The sequence below is a fragment of the Chelonoidis abingdonii genome, chromosome 6, assembly GCF_003597395.2.
Source record: "Chelonoidis abingdonii isolate Lonesome George chromosome 6, CheloAbing_2.0, whole genome shotgun sequence".
Lineage (NCBI taxonomy): Eukaryota > Metazoa > Chordata > Testudines > Testudinidae > Chelonoidis > Chelonoidis abingdonii.
This window is the reverse complement of record NC_133774.1, coordinates 34,675,010-34,693,875: the sequence shown is the minus strand read 5'-3', so window position 1 is coordinate 34,693,875 and position 18,866 is coordinate 34,675,010. Positions and strand designations below refer to the sequence as shown.

At 46.0% G+C, this 18,866-nt stretch overlaps 1 protein-coding gene and 1 pseudogene across 1 annotated transcript in view; both read right to left on the bottom strand.

The window, feature by feature from the left end:
• ITGA2 (integrin subunit alpha 2) overlaps positions 1 to 18,866 on the bottom strand; it is a 100,340-nt gene that overhangs the window by 71,939 nt on the left and 9,535 nt on the right.
• On the bottom strand, positions 4,587 to 9,113 carry LOC142047017 (uncharacterized; annotated as a pseudogene).

Genomic DNA, 18,866 nt, shown 5'->3' with positions numbered 1-18,866 from the left:
GCAGGGCAGGGGATCCCAGGCCATCAGCACCAATGCTCACTTGTGCTACTATGGAGTTAGCTCCAGCCTGGAAGGTGCTGCGTTTGCAGGTAACTCTGACCAGGCTCGCTGTAATGCTGGGTGGCTCATCCATAATGTGACGATGGGGATCCATGGGGGGAGTGGAACCTGTCACTGTGAGCTGGCAGAGGCAATACAGACAGTCTTGGAGGCAGCACAGAGCTATGTGCCAGGGATATCCCTTAGCCTGCTCCTCCGCTGGCATCTTCTGAGTTGCTGGGCTGAGCCAAGCCCAGCTGCAGAAAACTGCCTGTCTCCCTTCTGATCTTACCCACCACCTCCTCCACCACCTTCTGACTTGCGTCCTCCTCTTCTCCTACCACTACCCCCACTTTCTGCCCCGCCACCTCCCCCCTACTCATAATTCCCCTTCTGCAATCACCACAGCACTCTTTCTACTATCCATTACCCTTTACACATGACTTGCTTTTGCCCCTTCCCCTGCCTACTTTCATCAAGCCAGCCAATTAGTGCTAATAAGAAGCGATCTTGAAAATATGTATCATCTGAAGTATCTCTGTCAATGCACCAGCCCGATCTAACCCAATATTGCTTCACAGTATCAGCTCCAGGTGTAAGTCCAGATCGTGGTGAACATGATCTGGTATTGTCCAGCACCTGAAAAATTTTCAGCTGCACTATGTGCACTGGGATGGCCTGGAGAGTGCAGGGGGGAGGGAGAGAGAAGTAACGTGTAGCCCTGGGGGCACACTATTCCTCATTGCCCATGGAAAGTCATGACCTCTGGGCTGCAGCCCCTGTTTTCACAGCTACCCTGTCCAGGGCAGGAGGCTCAGGCAAGTGCCATGGCTTCCAGTCCCCTGCAACCCAACCTGCAGCACCAGAACTTTGGCAGGGGCTTCTCCATTGGACAGGTATGCAGGTGCCCCAGCCTGTTACCTCCTGCCTCCCCTATGATCAGGCCAGCTGGCACCCCTTTCCCCGTGGCAAGGGAGGAGCACTTTACCACTGCACAGGCCAAAGATCTGAGCACCAGTGCTGGCTACAGTGAGGCTGCTGCCAGAGTCTCCTCTTTAAGTCAGGAGCATGGGGCATGCATACCCTTTGAAAGTTTTCTAGAGGCACCCAGCCTTCATGTGTCATTGAAGTTCAAGTAACAAATGAGCTAATATCTTGGGTCTGGTCTATACTACAGTTAGGTCAACACAAGGCAGCTTACATCAACCTAACTATGGAGTGTCTACTCTTAAATTTTACTCCTGCTGATGTTACTGTCCTGCTACGCCAACTTAATAACATCATCTCTATGAGCGACATAGAGTCATGGTTGATGTAGTTAGGTCAATGCAGTGTAAGTGTTAATGTTGACTGTTAATTTCAGGAGCCTTCCACAATGTCCCCACTGACAATACAATCAATACAAGAGCCCTGGTGAGGATGAGCACCACTGACACAAGGAGCATAGTGTAAACATACACAAGCAATGTGATTACTGAGGCAGCTGTATGCCAACATAAGTTAGATTGACTTAATTTTGCAGCGTAGACATAGCCTTACTTAATTTAATTTTATTACTTCTTAACACCATCCTACAAAAATTATCTCATTCTAGAATCTGGAATTAGATTTCTGCACTTGGCCTGGGAAGGTGCCCCCAAACTAGCATTCAGCTGATATCATTGAAAAGGTTGGACTGCCCTTACTAAGTGAACCACACTGAATATATTAAGAACTGTTTCGACTTCTCTCTTATTTGTTTTCACATTTACTTCATTCAAATGTTAATTGCTTTGGGCTCAGTGCAGAAAATAATTCTCTTTTTCTCCTGGGAAGCTGCAACACTGAAGAGGACCTATGACTTTTTCCTGTAATAAATGTAGTTGTCAACCAAATCCATGGCCATGTATAGTACTTACATTACAATGGGTATATACAGATTTTTTTCCCCTATTTTGTACATCAAAGTACAGTACCTGGGAACAAAAAATGCAGACAATTGTATAATAAAAATGCCAAGAAAGACAAGGTGGGTGAGGTAATATCTTTTACTGGACCTGTTTGTGAGAGCCTTGTCTCTCCAATATCCTGGGACGACACAGCTACAACACTGCCTACAAAAAATGCCATGTCTATTTTAGACCTATTTTCAGCTTATGATCAAACAGGAGCTCTCTTATGCACTTACACATGCCAATCACTGCACTATGTTTTAAGTATTATATATTCTTGGCTGGAAATGTTTAGTAGTTGTTGCCTTCATGTAACTCATTTTCAGAATCCAAGATCCTCCTGATATGAAGTCTGCCCTACTAGCTGGATTTTCTGGGCTTCCAGTGAGAGAGATCTACATTTTCATTTAGTGATCACAGTGAAAGATTAGTCAGGCATCCAAAAGTTACCAATCTGAACTTTTGTTTGTAAATACTACCACATACACAGCCACATAAATAAGCTTGTACTTTGGTTTTATTTCCATTAAGGTGAATCCTTGCTGAGTACTCTCTCTGAGTATCCCAAAAAACTACAATCACTTTCCTTCATTTATAGGTGAAAACTGGGAGAAGTAAATTCATTCCAGAATTCTCTGCACGCCCTGGAAGGAAGTTCCTGCAACAGCCAGCTCACAGGATTTGGGAGCATATTTGAAACCTCCTGCACATCTCACCAGAAAAAGAGACACTCCTTTAGAAAAAGAACTAGGTAGACAAAAGGAAGAAAGGTTCACAACTTGTCTGCTGGCAACATTCCAATAAAATGCCAGTATCCTTTTAGGATGGGCAGCATCATTATGCATTCACCTATTCAGTCCATGTCTAATGCCTGTCCTGGCATACATAATAGGTGCCAGGGATGATGGGTGCATAGCTGCTTTACATACCTACATCATTATTTCCTTGCTGCTATTACAATGCAGAGTAATACATGTTCAGGCTGTGCACATTTAAGTCTGAACATTTGGGAAGTCTTTCCATAAATATAAATTACCTGTCTAAAAATGCCTATAACTTCTTCATTACTATTTTTTTTAAAATACTTTCCATATTTTGGTAAAAGCTAAAGCAAGGTTTTCTGATATAATAAAGCATGTAATGTGCACCCTGCCTCTACGTGATATTTCAATTACAAACTTAAAAACAAACAAAAATCCTTGTGGGTTCCACTTGGATTGTTTGTTTGTTTTTAAATAAGTAGGCTACAAAGTGCCTTAAGAGCAATACGTAAACATGCCATGGAAAGTTAGTTAGGATGAAAATGAGAGTTGCGATCCAGTGCCCTGATTATCGCCGAGAACAAAAATAATTTTATATTTAGCAGTATCAAATGTTATGAAACAAAAGGAGATTTTATTGGTATTTGATTACTTGTTACAAATCCATGTAGCAAAACTTATGTTTCTAATGGATTTATTGTTAGTCTGTATTTCATGTCACAAAGGTATTATTTTGTCTTCAGTTTAAAATTTTTTAAAGAAGTAATTATTTACTACAATGAGAAGACAATGCAATAGTTCACCATGTTGACACAAACCATGGCAGAATCATATCGGAATGTGGACTCATTTTAATTAGACCAAAGCTCTGCACTGGATAAAATATTCTGTTAAATTCACTGATGTAGTTAATTATATCTTGGACATACAGAAAAAAAGTCTAATAAATACTGCAAAAGCAGGCATAATTATAAAGACATGGTAGAGATTCAAAGATCAAACACGACAGGCCCACTTTGAAGTTTTACATGTGGTACAAAAGTTGTACATACCATTTAAACTATTCTCCCAGTAAGAAAACTTTCTGTGACTATGTCACCCCTTTTCCAATGAACATGGTATAAACTTCTCTTTACCATGTACCCATAAGCCATACAACCCAAACAGAGGTAGCCTGTAACATTAGACTATGCTACATTTGTATTCCATTCAGTATTCATACTGCTAAAAATGCACACAGTTGTCTAAACCTCAAGAAAGAAGTGGATCTTTCCCCAAAACCAAGGCTGCATTTTGCTTTAAATATGCACACATCTGCAACACTGTCCACTATGTTATTTAATGGCATCAAAGCTCCTTTTGGTGCAATGGGGAGAATGATATGTCATGGAGTTGGTTACAACACCCTGAACCTGAGGGCCAGCCACAGCCCTAATGGCTTTTAGAGCTGCTTCCATACAGCTCTAAAATTGCACCAATGATATAGGTTTCTTAATAAACCCTGGAGCAGCAGAGGATGGGCATAGCATAGTGGAGCTCCACCATGCCCCTTTTCCACTCCCAACACCCCCCAGCAAGAGGGAGCATGGTCTGGCTGGAACAGGCCCAGATCCAGCACTCCTACAGCCAACAGGGAATTTCCCAATATACCAGGGGGAATTCTCTGCTGGGAATCTGTGTTCAGGTTACAGCTCCTTTACGCTATATAACCAGGACAAAGGGGCCAAATCTCAGTTGAAAATCTGGTCAAATGTTGGGAAAGGCTGATAAAGATAAGAGGAAGAGGGAAAGACAAAAGAAAATAACTCAGGAAGCTATACAGTATGAACCATTATAGTGTCATAGGAAGGAGTCATCAGGAGTTGTAGTAGGAGTCACCAGATGCTGCTGTTACATGAAGTTTAAGAAGTTCTTTTAAGGATATGTCTACACTACAATCACACCACATGATTACAGCATAGACATAACCTGAGGGTATGTCTACATTAGAAGCGCAACAGTGCCATAACAGCTACATCGCTGCAAAGCAGACAACTACACCAACAGTGTAGACACTATACACTCCAGAGCTAATAGCTAGGTCAACAGAAGTATTCTTCCATTGACTTAGAGTGTGTTTACACTACGAAACAAGTTCGAATTTATAGAAGTTGGTTTTTCAGAAATCGTTTTTATACAGTCGACTGTGTGTGTCCCCACAAAAAAATGCTCTAAGTGCATTAAGTTGGAGGACTGCATCCACAGTACCAAGGCTAGCGTCAACTTCTCGAGCGTTGCACTGTGAGTAGCTAGCCCACAGTTCCCACATTCTCCGCTGCCCATTGGGATTCTGGGTTCAGATCCCAATGCCTGATGAAGCAAAAACAGTGTCGCGGGTGGTTCTGGGTAAATGTCGTCAGGCCCCCCTCTCCCTCTCCCTCCCTCCCTCCGTGATAGCAATGGCAGACAATGGTTTCATGCCTTTTTTCCTGGGTTACATGTGCAGACGCCATACCACGGCAAGCATGGAACCTGCACAGCTGACTGTCACCATAATTCTCCTGGGTGTTGGCAGATGTGGGACTGCATTGCTACACAGCAGCAGCTCCTTGCCTTTTGGCAGCAGACAGTGCATTACGACTGGAAGCCATCGTCGTCATATTCCTGGGTGCTCTTTTAACCGACCTTGGTGAAGTCAGTCACAGGTGCCTGGGCAGACTCCTTCTGCTGAGCACCCAGGAGATGACAATGGCTAGCAGTCAAACTGCACCGTCTGCTGCCACCCTAAAGATGTAAAAGATAGATGGAATGGATCAAAATAAGAAATAGACCCAATTTGTTTTGTATTCATTTGCTTCCTCCTGCCCTCCGTGAAATCAATGGCCCATTGGTTTTGAGTTTGATCCTTGAGGGGGCCATTCTGTGTGTGACAGTTGTTTGTGTTTCTCCTTGATGCAAAGCCATCCCCTCTGTGGACTGTAATTCCCTGTAAGCCGTGTCATCAGTCGCCCCTCCCTCCATCAGAGCAGACAATCGTTTCGTGTCTTTTTTCAGCCCAAATGCCATAGCACTGGGATCATGGAGCCCACTGAGATCACTGTAGCAGTTATGAGCACTGTAAAACCACATGCAGTATCCTGGAGTCTATGCAGAACCAGAACCTGCCAAAGCAAAACCAGGTGAGGAGGCGATGGTAGCGTGCTGACAAGACTGATGAGGACCTAGACATGTACATAGACTTCTTGCAAAGTACAGGCCCCGGTAATGTGCACATCATGGTATTAATGGGGCAGGTTCATGCTGTGGAACACCGATTCTCGGCCCAGGCAACAAGCACAGACTGGTGGGACCACATAGTGTTGCAGGTCTGGGACGATTCCCAGTGGTTGTGAAACTTTTGCATGCGTAAGGGAACTTTCATGGAATTTTGTGACTTGCTTTTCCCTTCCCTGAAGCACCAGAATATCAAGATGAGAGCAGCCCTCACAGTTGAGAAGTGAGTGGTGATAGCCCTGTGGAAGCTTGCAATGCCAGACAACTACTGGTCGGTCAGGCATCAATTTGGAGTGGGCAAATCTACTGTGGGGGCTGTTGTGATCCAAGTAGCCCACGCAGTAAAAGATCTGCTGATATCAAGGGTAGTGACTCTGGGAAATGTGCAGGTCATAGTGGGTGGCTTTGGTGCAATGGGATTCCCTAACTGTGGTGGGGTGATAGACGGAACCCATATCTCTATCTTGGCACCGGAGCACGAAGCCAGCGAGTACATAAACCAAAAGGGGTACTTTTCAATGCTGCTGCAAGCACTGGTGGATCACAAGCACCAACGTGGGGTGGCCAGGAAAGGTACATGATGCTCACGTCTTCAGGAACTCTGGTCCGTTTCAAAAGCTGCAGGAAGGGACTTTCTTCCCAGACCAGAAAATAACCGTTGGAGCTGTTCAAATGCCTATAGTTACCCTTGGGGACTCAGCCTACCCCTTAATGCCATGGCTCATGAAGCCATACACAGGCGGCCTGGACAGTACTCAGGAGCTGTTCAACTATAGGCTGAGCAAGAGCAGAATGGTGGTAGAATGTGCATTTGGACGTTTAAAAGCACGCTGGCGCAGTTTACTGATTTGGATAGACCTCAGCGAAACCAATATTCCCATTGTTATTATTGCTTGCTGTGTGCTCCACAATATCTGTGAGAGTAAGGGAGCGACGTTGAGGGTGGGAGGTTGAGGCAAATAGCCTGGCCACTGATTACGCGCAGCCAGACGCCAGGGCTGTTAGAAGAGCACAGTAGGATGCGCTGTGCATCAGAGAAGCTTTGAAAACCAGTTTCATGAATGGCTAGACTATGGTGTGAAAGTTCTGTTTGTTTCTCTGTGATGAACACCGCTCCCCTTGATTCACTCTACTTCCCTGTAAGCTAAACACCCTGTTGTCCCCCCTTCAATCACTGCTTGCAGAGGCAATAAAGTCATTGTTGCTTCACATTTGTATATTCTTTATTAATTCATCACACAAATAGGGCGATAACTGCCAAGGTAGTCTGGGAAGGGTGTGGGAGGAGGGAAGGACAAGGCCACACCGCACTTTAAAACTTAAAAACTTATTGAAGGCCAGCCTTCTGTTGCTTGGGCAATTCTCTGGGGTGGAGTGGCTGAGTGGCCGGAGGCCCCCCCCCACTGCATTCTTGGGCTGTGGGTGAGGAGGCTATGGAACTTGGGGAGGAGGGCGGTTTTTACACAGGGGCCGTAGTGGCAGTCTGTGCTCTTGCTGCCTTTCCTGCAGCTCAACCATATGCTGGAGCGTATCAGTTTGATGCTCCAGCAGTCAAAGCATCGACTCTTGCCTTCTGTCAGCAAGCTGACACCACCTATCCTCTTCAGACTGCCAGCTCTCCTCATGTTCCTGTTGTGCTTTCCTGTACTCTGACATTGTCTGCCTCCACGCTTTCTGGTGTGCTCTGTCAGTCTGGGAGGACAGCAGTAGCTCTGAGAACATCTCATCCCGAGTGCATTTTTTTCACCTTTTAATCTTCGCTAGCCTCTGCGAAGGAGAAACATTTGAGGCTGCTGGGGGGAAAAAAGGGATATTGGTGGTGAAAAAGACACATTTTAGAAAACAATAAGATCACTCTTTCCCATTAAACCTTGCTGTTCACATTACATAGCACGTGCTTTCATTACAAGGTAGCATTTTGCCTCTAATTATATTGAGGGCCTGCTGGTGTGGTGAGAGAGATCACTCCCACAGTGCCAGGCAACAGAATTCGGCTTGCAGGCAGCCATGGTAAGCCACAGTCTTTTGGCTTCTTTAACTTTCATAACATGGGGGAATGGTTTCAAACAGCAGTGCCCTCATTCCCCATACCAAGCAGCCATTGGGTTTGCCATTTAAAATGGGTTTGCAGTTTAAAAGGAGGGACTGTGATTTGCAGGTTAGCATGCAGCACAAACCCAAATAACCCCCCACACCACGCTATTCTCTGGGATGATCACTTCATCCCTCCCCACACCACGTGTCTAACAGCGGGGAACATTTCTGTTCTGCCACAGGCAAACAGTCCAGCAGGAATGGGCACCTCTGAATGTCCCCTTAATAATAGCACCCTATTTCAACCAGGTGACCATGAATGATCTCTCTCTCTGCGTTATCTTCAGGAGAGTGATAAGGAATGGATGTTGTCTGAATGCCAGCAAACACCAGGATTTCCGCTCCATCCCCATACATTAACAGACTTTTGCAGTAGCTGTACTGGCCACAAATGCCAGGGCAGATTAATCATTAAACACGCTTGCCTTTAAACCATGTGTAATATTTACAAAGGTACACTCACCAGAGGGCCCTTCTCTGCCTACAGGGTCTGTGAGCATGCCTTGGGTAGGCTCCAGGTCCAGGGTGAGAAACATATCTTGGCTGTTGGGGAAACCGGTTTCTCTGCTTCCTTCCTGTGAGTTATCTTCCTCGTCCCCCAAACCTGCTTCCTTGATGCATGATTCTCCATTGATGGAGTCAAAGCACAGGGTTGAGGTAGTAGTTGCTGCACCCCCTAGCATGGAATGCAGCTCAGCGTAGAAGTGGCATGTCTATGGCTCTGCTCCAGACCTTCCGTTTGCCTCTCTGGTTTTGTGGTAGGCTTGCCTTAGCTCCTTAATTTTTATGCGCACTGCTGTGCATCCCTGTTGTGGCCTCTTTGAGACTTCCTCTAATGTTTTGGCATTTTGTTTACTGGAACGAAGTTCAGCTAGCACGGATTCCTCTCCCCATATGACGAGCAGATCCCGTACCTCCCGTTCAGTCCATGCTGGAGCTCTTTTGTGATCCTGGGACTCCATCATGGTTACCTGTGCTGATGAGATCTGCACTCACCTGCACCTTGCCACGCTGGCCAAACAGGAAATGAAATTCAAAAGTTTGCAAGCCTTTTCCTGTCTACCTGACCAGTGCATCTGAGTTGAGAGTGTTGTCCAGAGCGGTCACAATGGAGCACTCTGGGATAGCTCCCGGAGGCCAATACCATTGAATTGTGTCCACACTACCCCAAATTTGACCCAGCAAAGCCGATTTCAGCGCTAATCCCGTCGGAGGTGGAGTAAAGAAATTGATTTAAAGAGCCCTTTAAGTAAAAAAAAAAAAAAAGGGCTTCTTCGTGTGGATGGGTCCAGGCTTAAACTGAGGTAACACTGCTAAATTCACCTAAAGTCATAGTGTAGACCAGGCCTTAGCTGCATCTACAGTGAGGGTTAGGTCAACATAATTATTACTCACAACTGTGAAAAATTTCACAACCTGTGCAATATAGCTTGGTCAACCTAAGTTTTAGGTGTATATCAGACCTCAACATGCAAGTAATTTTGAAGAAACACCGTATTATTGTTAATTTTATAATTAAGTTTATTTTGCGGAGTTGTTGCAAGCAGCAGTACTGCCTTAAATTGCTCTCACTAGAGTTTTTTAAAATGGTTGCTTGATATTTCTGGAAGAGGATATTATTTATATGATATTTGTGTCTACTTCTGTCCAAAGACTCATATACATAAATGTGTAAATAAACGAGTTACTCTAAGAAAATACCCACACTACACTGCACTGTCTCTCCTCCAATGTGAAAATGAACTGCAAGGCCCTGAGATGTGCCACGGTTGACACAGTGACAACAGGAAAGAAAAAGGTGGAGAGAAAACAGGAAGAGAAAGAAGATAAATGCAAGAGAGATGCTGGTCAAGTAATACTTGGCACATACATAATTTAATTTTACTGGAATTAAATAATCTAATTCATATTGTTACGGTTCTGACTATAGCTAGTCACATGTTATTCAGCAAATATATTACTAGTGGAATAAGTCAAATATATTCACTGATTATGTATGTATTTTTGCTTTTTGACCAAACTTAGCAATGAGGGTTTTTTTAAAAAAATTAATGGAAAGTTTAATTATGATTAAATACACGACACAATACACGGTCTCTCATTCCTTTAAATTCTATCAAGTGTACGACAGCAGAGATATTTTTCACTTTGCTTATTAAGCTTCGTTCTCAGGCTAGAAGGAATCACAGAATACACCTCTAGCCTCAAAACTGTGCTCTGGAATCTAAGCTTCCATTCAAAAAAATGTTTTTACCCCTTGTGATTGTGAAGATGATCTTCCAAAAGCACAGATCAATGCAGTGATGTCTGCCTGAGTCTTAAACAGCCTGAAACAGTAGCTCTAAAAGAAATAGGAACTTCCCCAATCACAAAGGGTATTAAGTTTGAAACTAACTATGGTAGTTTAAATGTCAACATTCTTAACTATACTTTTACTAAATTGATCAGCTGTGATATCCAGGTAATGTGTTTTTCATACAATTCCAAATCTCCTCCCCTTCTTAAATACCAAACACCTGAATTGTTCTCGCTCCATCTTCCAAAACCTCCAGCTTCTCCACAGCTTGTACAACACAGTTCTGCATTTTCCATATTAAATTTTGTAGCACATAAAAACATAGCAGCAGCATAATGTTAATTTCAAGTCAAATTAACTAATATAGAGAATACTGTGTTCACTGTTTTATTGCAGAGAGATAATAGGACTTTACTCATAATTACCATTCTGACTGAAAATGTTTTGCCTACCATTGCTATACCTTAAGGTTACTGTAACAAAGAGATTAGAGAATAATATTCCTATTTTTTTCTTGTACGTTTACTTTGCGTATTTAACAGCACTTGATAGGGAAGAATTTAAAAAAAGTGGCTGAATACCTACCAATATTGTCAGGGAACGCCAAGGCAGCTATAGAACCTCTCCTTTTTATGACTACTTTTAACTCATGTTTTGAATTTACTAGATTTTAAATTGAGAATCTCTCTTTAAATTAAAATTGATGTATAAAAGAGACGACTAACTGGACAAGAGACACTTCTGAGAGATATTTAGAAAAATGGCACTAAATTAGAGTATTTTGTAATCTTCAATTCCAGTTTTATTCATATTTCATCTATGCTAGTCTGAAAATGTGACTCTTATTCCCTATGGTTAACATCATTTAATACAGACTATTTGTCATACTTTCTTCTATCTGGGGCCAAGGTTTCTCTCACATAGCCTAAAACATCTGGAGCCATTTAATAATTAACACAGGTTATTTACTTCAGTGCTAATACTACAGGTGAAAACAAAACCAAAAATAATTGCAACTCATCTAGCAGTGGTTCTACAAAACAAGTTATTTTTGGCTTAGCTGAGCAACTTTATGATTTCCTGCTGAAAAGGGCTAAATTCTCCTCCAGAAGCAGTCACAGTTTCAGTAAGTCAGAGTAATTGCAGCTGAGTTACAGCAGTTTATCATACTAAAGAGCAATATCCCATGTTTTGGCAGGGACCAGTTTACTTTATACAAGTATATAATATACTCAAGTCTGCACAAATTGTGAGTCAAACATTGGCAAGGTTTGGGAAAGTCCTACTAGATGCTTTCTAGTTTACTCTTCCAGCTCACTACTGCTGACTGAGTTAGAAGACTTATTTCAATTCATTCACAGCTTTCCAAGTTACTAGAGATCACTTGCCCTTCTCTTGACATTTTCTATTTAATAAGCTTCCTACTCTGATCCCAGAAACCTCAACAATTTATTATACATACAAGGGCTGATTCTATGGTTGCCAATTTTGTAATAGTTAAAAACTGGACACTCCAGCAGAAGTGCCAGAACCTCCCTGACTTCTCCCCTCCCCTGAAGCCTCATCTCATTAGCTCCTCTTCCCCTTGTCCCCATTGCTCACTGCTGTTCTCTCCCCCCTGCCTGGACTGGGAGGGACTCGCCTTTGGAGCCTGGGCTGGGAGCTGCAGCTGCCCCATGCAGGTAGAAGGCAGCCCTGGTTGAGTAGGAGCTGATGTGGGTGATGACCCTGTGCCTCCACGCCTTCCCTACCCCCAGTAACCGGACTTTGGGTGTCTGATCAGACATTGTCAGGTCCCTCTTTTAACCAGTCTTTTCAGTCGAAAACTGGGCACCTGGCCACCTTATCCCCACCTCCCTTGCCCACAGTGACTGGACACTGTCAGGTCCCCTCTTTGTCCGGACACCTGGCCACCCTAGATTCCCTTGCAATGTTTCAGTAGTTCCCTGAAAGACTGACAGCTTCCTGCATGTTTTTGACAACAAAAAGTGCAAGTATTCAAATCCGTTCAATTTCACTATCCTATCATTAACTCAAGTAGGAATAAATTACTCTGATGAAATGTCACACAAATTGCATTTTACTAAACTGCCTTGGAAACTCTCTCCTCTCCCTTTAGCCTGGACAACTACAGAATGCCTTCAGTGTAGGGTCCTTAGGTGACCCTAGTTTCTCCCAAGTGGAACCACAGAGAGATTAAGAGAACTGCAGCATTAACAAAGCCCACAACCTCAAAATATGCAATAATTGAAATGGCCAGCTCCAAAAATAATAATGAAAACCTCAGCTTCATCTGTTTCCTTGTGATAAAAAATTGACTTCTCACAAGGCATTCACTCCAGCGGATTCTGAACACATTCTCTATAATTAGTACTGTCTACTAACCTTCCTTTAACTAGTGATATCTCCTACTATAGGAAGAGCAGCATGATTTTTATTGAGGCAACACAAGGGAAACATATCATTAAACCAAAACCAACAAGACTTATCTCCCTTCAACTTCTTCTTGTACTTTAGAACCTTACTTTAGAACTTCAGGGGAAAAAGTGACATTATTTTTAAAATAACCTCAGCCACAAAGAAGAGCAGAGACAAAGAGAAAATGTAGTACAGCAACAAAATTGTTTTTAATGTAAATAGAATGTTTTCCAGATTTTTCATTCATTAAGTTCTGTGCCCTCCCTTGCCACCAAGGATGTCCCTTTGTGAGTACTGCTGCACAAGTTGGCAAGATACCAGGAGCCCACCCAGCAGGTGAGAACTGTCTGACACCCATGAACGTACCTCTGAAGGGATTCTGTCTACACTGCTATACGGGGGTTGAAGGGTGCTCATATACTCTGATGAAAAGTACAGTAAAGGTCTAGAAGCTTGTCTACACTATAAAGCCTTGGCTGGTATAGCTATACCAAGAGACCTTCCTAGTGGAGACTCAGCATACACTGACAGGAGTTCTGCTGGCATAGCTACACCACCTCCCTGACCGACATTAGCTATGCTAACAAAAACACACTACTATCAGCCTAGTTGCATCTACACCAGCAGTTCTGCCAGGATAGCTATGCCATTTAGGGGGTGCAATTTTTTCTCACTCCCAGTTGACACAGCTACCAGCAAAACTTTGTAGTGTAGATCAGGCCTAGATTAGAAAAAGAGCTGATGCATACATGAATGTGCAGATTCATCCAGCCATTCTTCACACTGTGCAATGTGTCTAGTGTGCAGTGAGAAAGTGGCTGGAAAGCAGCTCCATCATCACTCTGAAGTCAGAGTTTGGAAAGCATTCCTTTCCCTGCCCTGGCCCTGGCCCTTGCCCTGCTTCTACAGGACTAGCCAGGATGGAGCTTGGCTATTTGGGCTGCACACAAACAAAAGGATTATGTCCTCAGAGAAACAAGAACAGCATTAGTGGCTGATTTGTCACCAGCAGCCTGAGACTTAGTGTTATGAGAAAACCTCCAAAGTAGTCATGAGCATATGCAGCACAATAGTCTGAAGAGCTATTATTTAATCTTTTGTTTCCAGTAGTAACAACAATGTGCTAGGCATTATCCAGACATAAGAAGCAGTTCCTGTCTAATGATCTTAGAAATTAAGACACCCTTTATAAAGTGTCCTTTAAGAAGACTCTTTTATTCCTATATATTCTGCAAGTGCCAGTACACTTCAATGAGAATATGCACAGTAAAGTTCAACCAGTGGAAACAGTAGTGGATAAGTGCACAGTGCTTTATGTTGTAAACATTGTCAGTAATTAGGGTGACCAGGTGTCCATTTTTTGACCAGATCACCCGGTCGAAAAGGGATCCCGGTGCTGACCGGGCTGTTGACTGTCTGGTTGGCGGCATGGTGCTGGCAGGGTCCCTGCTAGCCGCCATGCTGCACGGTTCCCGGGAAGCAGCTGGCATTTTCCCCCCTCTGGCTCCTATGCATAGGGGCAGCCAGGGGCCTCCACCCCTGCATCTCCCATTGGCCAGGAACCGTGGCTAATGTGAGCTGCGGGGACAGCACCTGTGGATGGGGCAGTGCACAAAGCTGCCTGGCCACATTTCCACATAGAAGCTGGAGAGAGGAAATGCCGCTGTTTCCCAGGAGTTGCCTGAGCTAAGTGCCGCCCAGAGCCTGCACCCCCTGCCTGGGCCCCAACCCCCTGCCCCAGCCCACCCCTCCCTCCTCAAACCTCTCATCCAGCCCGGAGCACCCTCCTGAACCCCAACCCCTCCCCCTACCCCACCCCAGAGCCCCACCCCAGGCAGAGCCTCACCACCAACCAACCAGGGGCAGCTCTCAAGGCAACCAGCAAACTAAGCCGATCTGCTCTGGGGCGCCATTTGAGGGGCAGCCTGCGCGGGATCCAGCCTGGAGCGTGAGAACCAAGGGGCTCGGGGCTGTCAGTCCGTGGTTAGCTCCCTGCCCTAGAGCACAGCCCATGGAGCAGGGAAAGGAACTACGTTTCCCAGCATTTGCTTGGCCACTACAACGGAAGGAAGGAGGGGGCCTCCGCGACGGCGCTGCTGGATTGGCGAGTGTAGGGAGAACCATTTTAACATTCAAAAAACAGGACCCTCTATGGGGAAGGAAGCCCCCACCCTGCCAACCATGCACTCCTCCGCTGCCCTCCACAGAAAACCCCAATCCATTCACTCACCCCCTGCTCTCCCTGCTTCCCTGCTCACCCCCTCCCAGGACCCTAGTGCCCTAACGCCCCAGAACCACCCCTATCTAGCGCCACTGGTCCTTGTCCCCTTGGTGCGCCTCCAGGACCCCTTGCCCCTAACTGCCCCTTGGGACCCTACCCCCATCTCGCCTCCCTTTCTCCTTGTCCCCTAACTGCTCCCTCCTGGACCCGCCCCCAGCTCTCCCCCTTAGGACCCCACCCCTCCTGTCCCCGACAACCCCTGGGGACTCCCATGGCCTATCCAACCGACTGCCTGTCCCTGGACTGCCCCCCTGAATCTCTGACCCATCTAACCTCCCTTTCCCATGCCCTGACTGCCCCCCGACCTCCACGCCATCCAACTACCCCCTCTCCTTCTTCCCTGTGACTGTTCCCCCAGCACCCCGTATTACCCCTTTCTCAGTCCCCGCGCCCCTTACCTGCCACACGACCAGCGTGTTTGGCTCTGTGCCGCTCTTGACACACTGCTGATACGTTGCTGCTGTTGGCTCCCCCGGAGCCCACAGCTCTCCCCCCCCCCCCGCACACACACACCCACCACACACACACACCCGCACCTGCATTCCGGATTTGGAACACTCGACTTAGGAGTGCTCAAGCTTCAGTTTGGGTAGCTCGACTTCATTTCTCCCAAATCAAATATACTGATCCACTGTAACTTGCTGTAGAAAAAGTAGGATAAAATTGAGCAAGAAATGCTTCCCAGTGGTTATTAGGACTGGAATTGCTATTTTCAACAGCCATTGCCTTTTTGTTTGTTTGTTTAAAAGGAAGACAGTGATATTGCACTGGCAAATTCCCCATAGAAAGAAAGAGTGGAACAAAAGAATAATAAAGGCACCTCAATTTTTCCTCATTTATGGAGGACAGTCTTGTAATATACACAGGGCCGCCCAGAGGGGGGGCAAGAGGGGCAATTTGCCCCAGGCCCTGGGCTCCGCTGGGGCCCCCATGAGAGTTTTTCGGGGCCCCTGGAACGGGGTCCTTCACTCGCTCCGGGGGACCCGGAAAACTCTTGCGGGGCTGGGCCCCGGACCTTCTTCTGCTCCCGGTCTTCGCCAGCTGGGGGGTCCTTCTGCTCTGGGGCGGAAGGACCCCCCACCAGCGAATTACTGCCGAAGCGGGACCTGCCACCGAAGTGCAACCTGGTCTTCGGTGGTAATTCGGTGGCGGGGGGCCCTTCCGTTCCGGGACCCGCCATCGAAGTGCCGCAAAGACCCGTGGCGGGGGCTCCCCGCCACTGAATTACCGCCGAAGAGCAGGCTGCACTTCAGCGGCGGGTCCCGCTTCCGCGGTAATTCGCCGGCGGGGGGCCCCCCACCGTGGGTCTTTGGGGCACTCCAGCAGCGGCAGGTCCTGGAACGGAAGAGCCCCCTGCCACCGAACAGGGCCGGCTCTGGACATTTCACTGGGCGGGGGGCGCCCTGCTGCTTGTCAGTCCCACGAATCCGGTGGACCTCCCATCCTCTGGGCGGCCCTGAATAAACATCCAGGTATCCTCCAATCACACAAGGTGAAAATGGTTCCATTTTACTGCAGCTCTGTAACCATATGGGAACCAATCCTGTCTGCGTTTTGTGCACATCCAAAATTCCTGCTGAATGATCCACCCTGGGAGCGAGTTATCAGTGACCCAGGGCTGCGGTGGAAGGAGGATGCAGGTTGCGAGGGGGAGAGCCCAGGGCTGGGGCGGCAGGAGGTGTGTGTGGGGGTCACTGATGGGGAGGAAGAGGGGAGCCCAGGGCTAGGGCGGCAGCAAAGTGGGGAGTGGAGGGAGGGCACTGGTGAGGGGAAAGGGGGAAGCCCAGCGCTGAGGGAGAAAGGGAGTGTGGAGCGGGGGAAGAGCCCAGGGCTGGGGCAGCAGGGGTGTACGGGGGGGAGAGCCCAGGGCTGGGACAGGGGGCAGCCAAAAATTTTTTTGCTTGGGGCGGCAAAAAACCTAGAGTCGGCCCTGCCCCCAGCCCCCTGCCCCAGCCCTGATTCCCTCTCCTGTCCTTCGAACCCCTCAGCCCAAGCCCAGAGCCCCTGCCTGCACCCCAAACCCCTCATCCCTGGCCCCAGACCAGAGCCCTAACCCCCAGCTAGAGCCCTCACCTCCTCTCACATCCCAACCCACTGCCTCATCCCAGAGCCTCCTCCTGCACTCTGAATCCCTCATTTCTGGCCACACTACAGAGCCTGCACCTCCAGTTGGAGCTCTCACCCCCCTCCCTCACCTCAGCCCCTTGAGCCAGACTCGTGAAAATGAGCAAGCCAGTGAGGATGGAGAGAGTGAAAGACAAAGGGAGGGGGCATGGATTAGGGAGGGGGCAGGGCCTCAGAAAAGGGGCACGGCATGGGTGGTGCCTCGGAGGAGGAGCGGGGCAGGGGACAGGGCAAGAGTATTCAGTTTTGTGCAAGTAGAAAGTTGGCAACCCTATAAGTAATAACAAAGTCAGTAAAACAATTCTCTACCTTCCTCCTCACCAATTCAAGTCAATACAACATCTCTGTTCGTTTAACCCAGAGTGCTGTATGAACCACAGAGTAAGAGTGTATTTAGAAAGGGCAGTTTCTAGAGAATTTCACATGCATCAGATTCAAAAGAGACTTAATGTACTGTTAAACGTATACATATGATTCTGGTATGTCCAGATGTCTATGGCCAGGTGGCACCCTAATTCCAGCCACAGCTTTGTAAAGAAGTTCTTTGTAAAATAGTGCCATTGTGCCTTTTTGTGTGTTGTCACTGACACTTAACAAGTGTTTTCTGGGTACATATTTGCTGCCAAGAGATAAGATCAACCTCTGTTTGTCTTTAGAAGTGCAAACTCCACTACAATCATTTCTACAATCAACTTCTGATAGAAACAGTTTCACAATGACTATCAGGATATAAGCTTTAGTGGGCCACTCCAGTATGGTGAGCTGCCCTCTGGCAGACTGTCACATCTCACAGTGATGGATACCAGTGTAGAGAGAGTGAAACAGATAGAATTTCAGACACAGACTCGAAGGAGTACCTATCACTAGCAAGAATACAAAAGGACACTATCATTAGTAATGTTACTGGTTTTATTCTCCATTTGTTGTTTATTCTTTCTTAAAAATAAAGCTAGGCAAGAAGTCAGAATTTTGTTTAGATAAAATGTCACAGACTTTACAGCATTTCATTTTGACTGATTTTTGCTGATCTGAATTTCATCTATTCAAATTTCAGGCATATCAAACATATCTATACTCTCCCCCACTGGGCACACTTCGATAACTTACCTAGCTAGTTGAGCAATTTTATTTTAAATTTTGAATGGTTATTTTAGCATTCCAAATTTCAACTCAATCTGAATATATTATCCAAAATTCACCTCAGCTCTACATAGCACCTCTAAAAGGTACCTAGGAACACTGCACAAAATGGCAATTTAATAATGATGCTCCAAAGTACCTTACTATGCCACTCCTTTGTTGAGTGAATTGAAACACTGCTCATAGTACTGTACGTTAAAACCGTTTACAGATAAGAGCATGAATAGGTTTGAGCTAGCTTTACAAAAAACACCCACCACTAAAATGTTGAGGCTATTGTGCAACGTCCTTTGTTAAATATTTACTATTTTGCTGGTCTTGAAATTGAAACTGCAGGCAACTTGATACATGCAAGGGAACATTTCCCCGTAACTCATTGTAATAAGCCTCCTGTCCCAAATCTGGACCTTAGCGTCCAAAATCTGGGTGCTTAGCATGAACCTCCCCCAAGCTTATTACCAGCTTGGATCTGATCTCGCTGCCACCAATCAGGATTCGGAGTACCTGATCAACTCTCCCGGGTCTCCCCA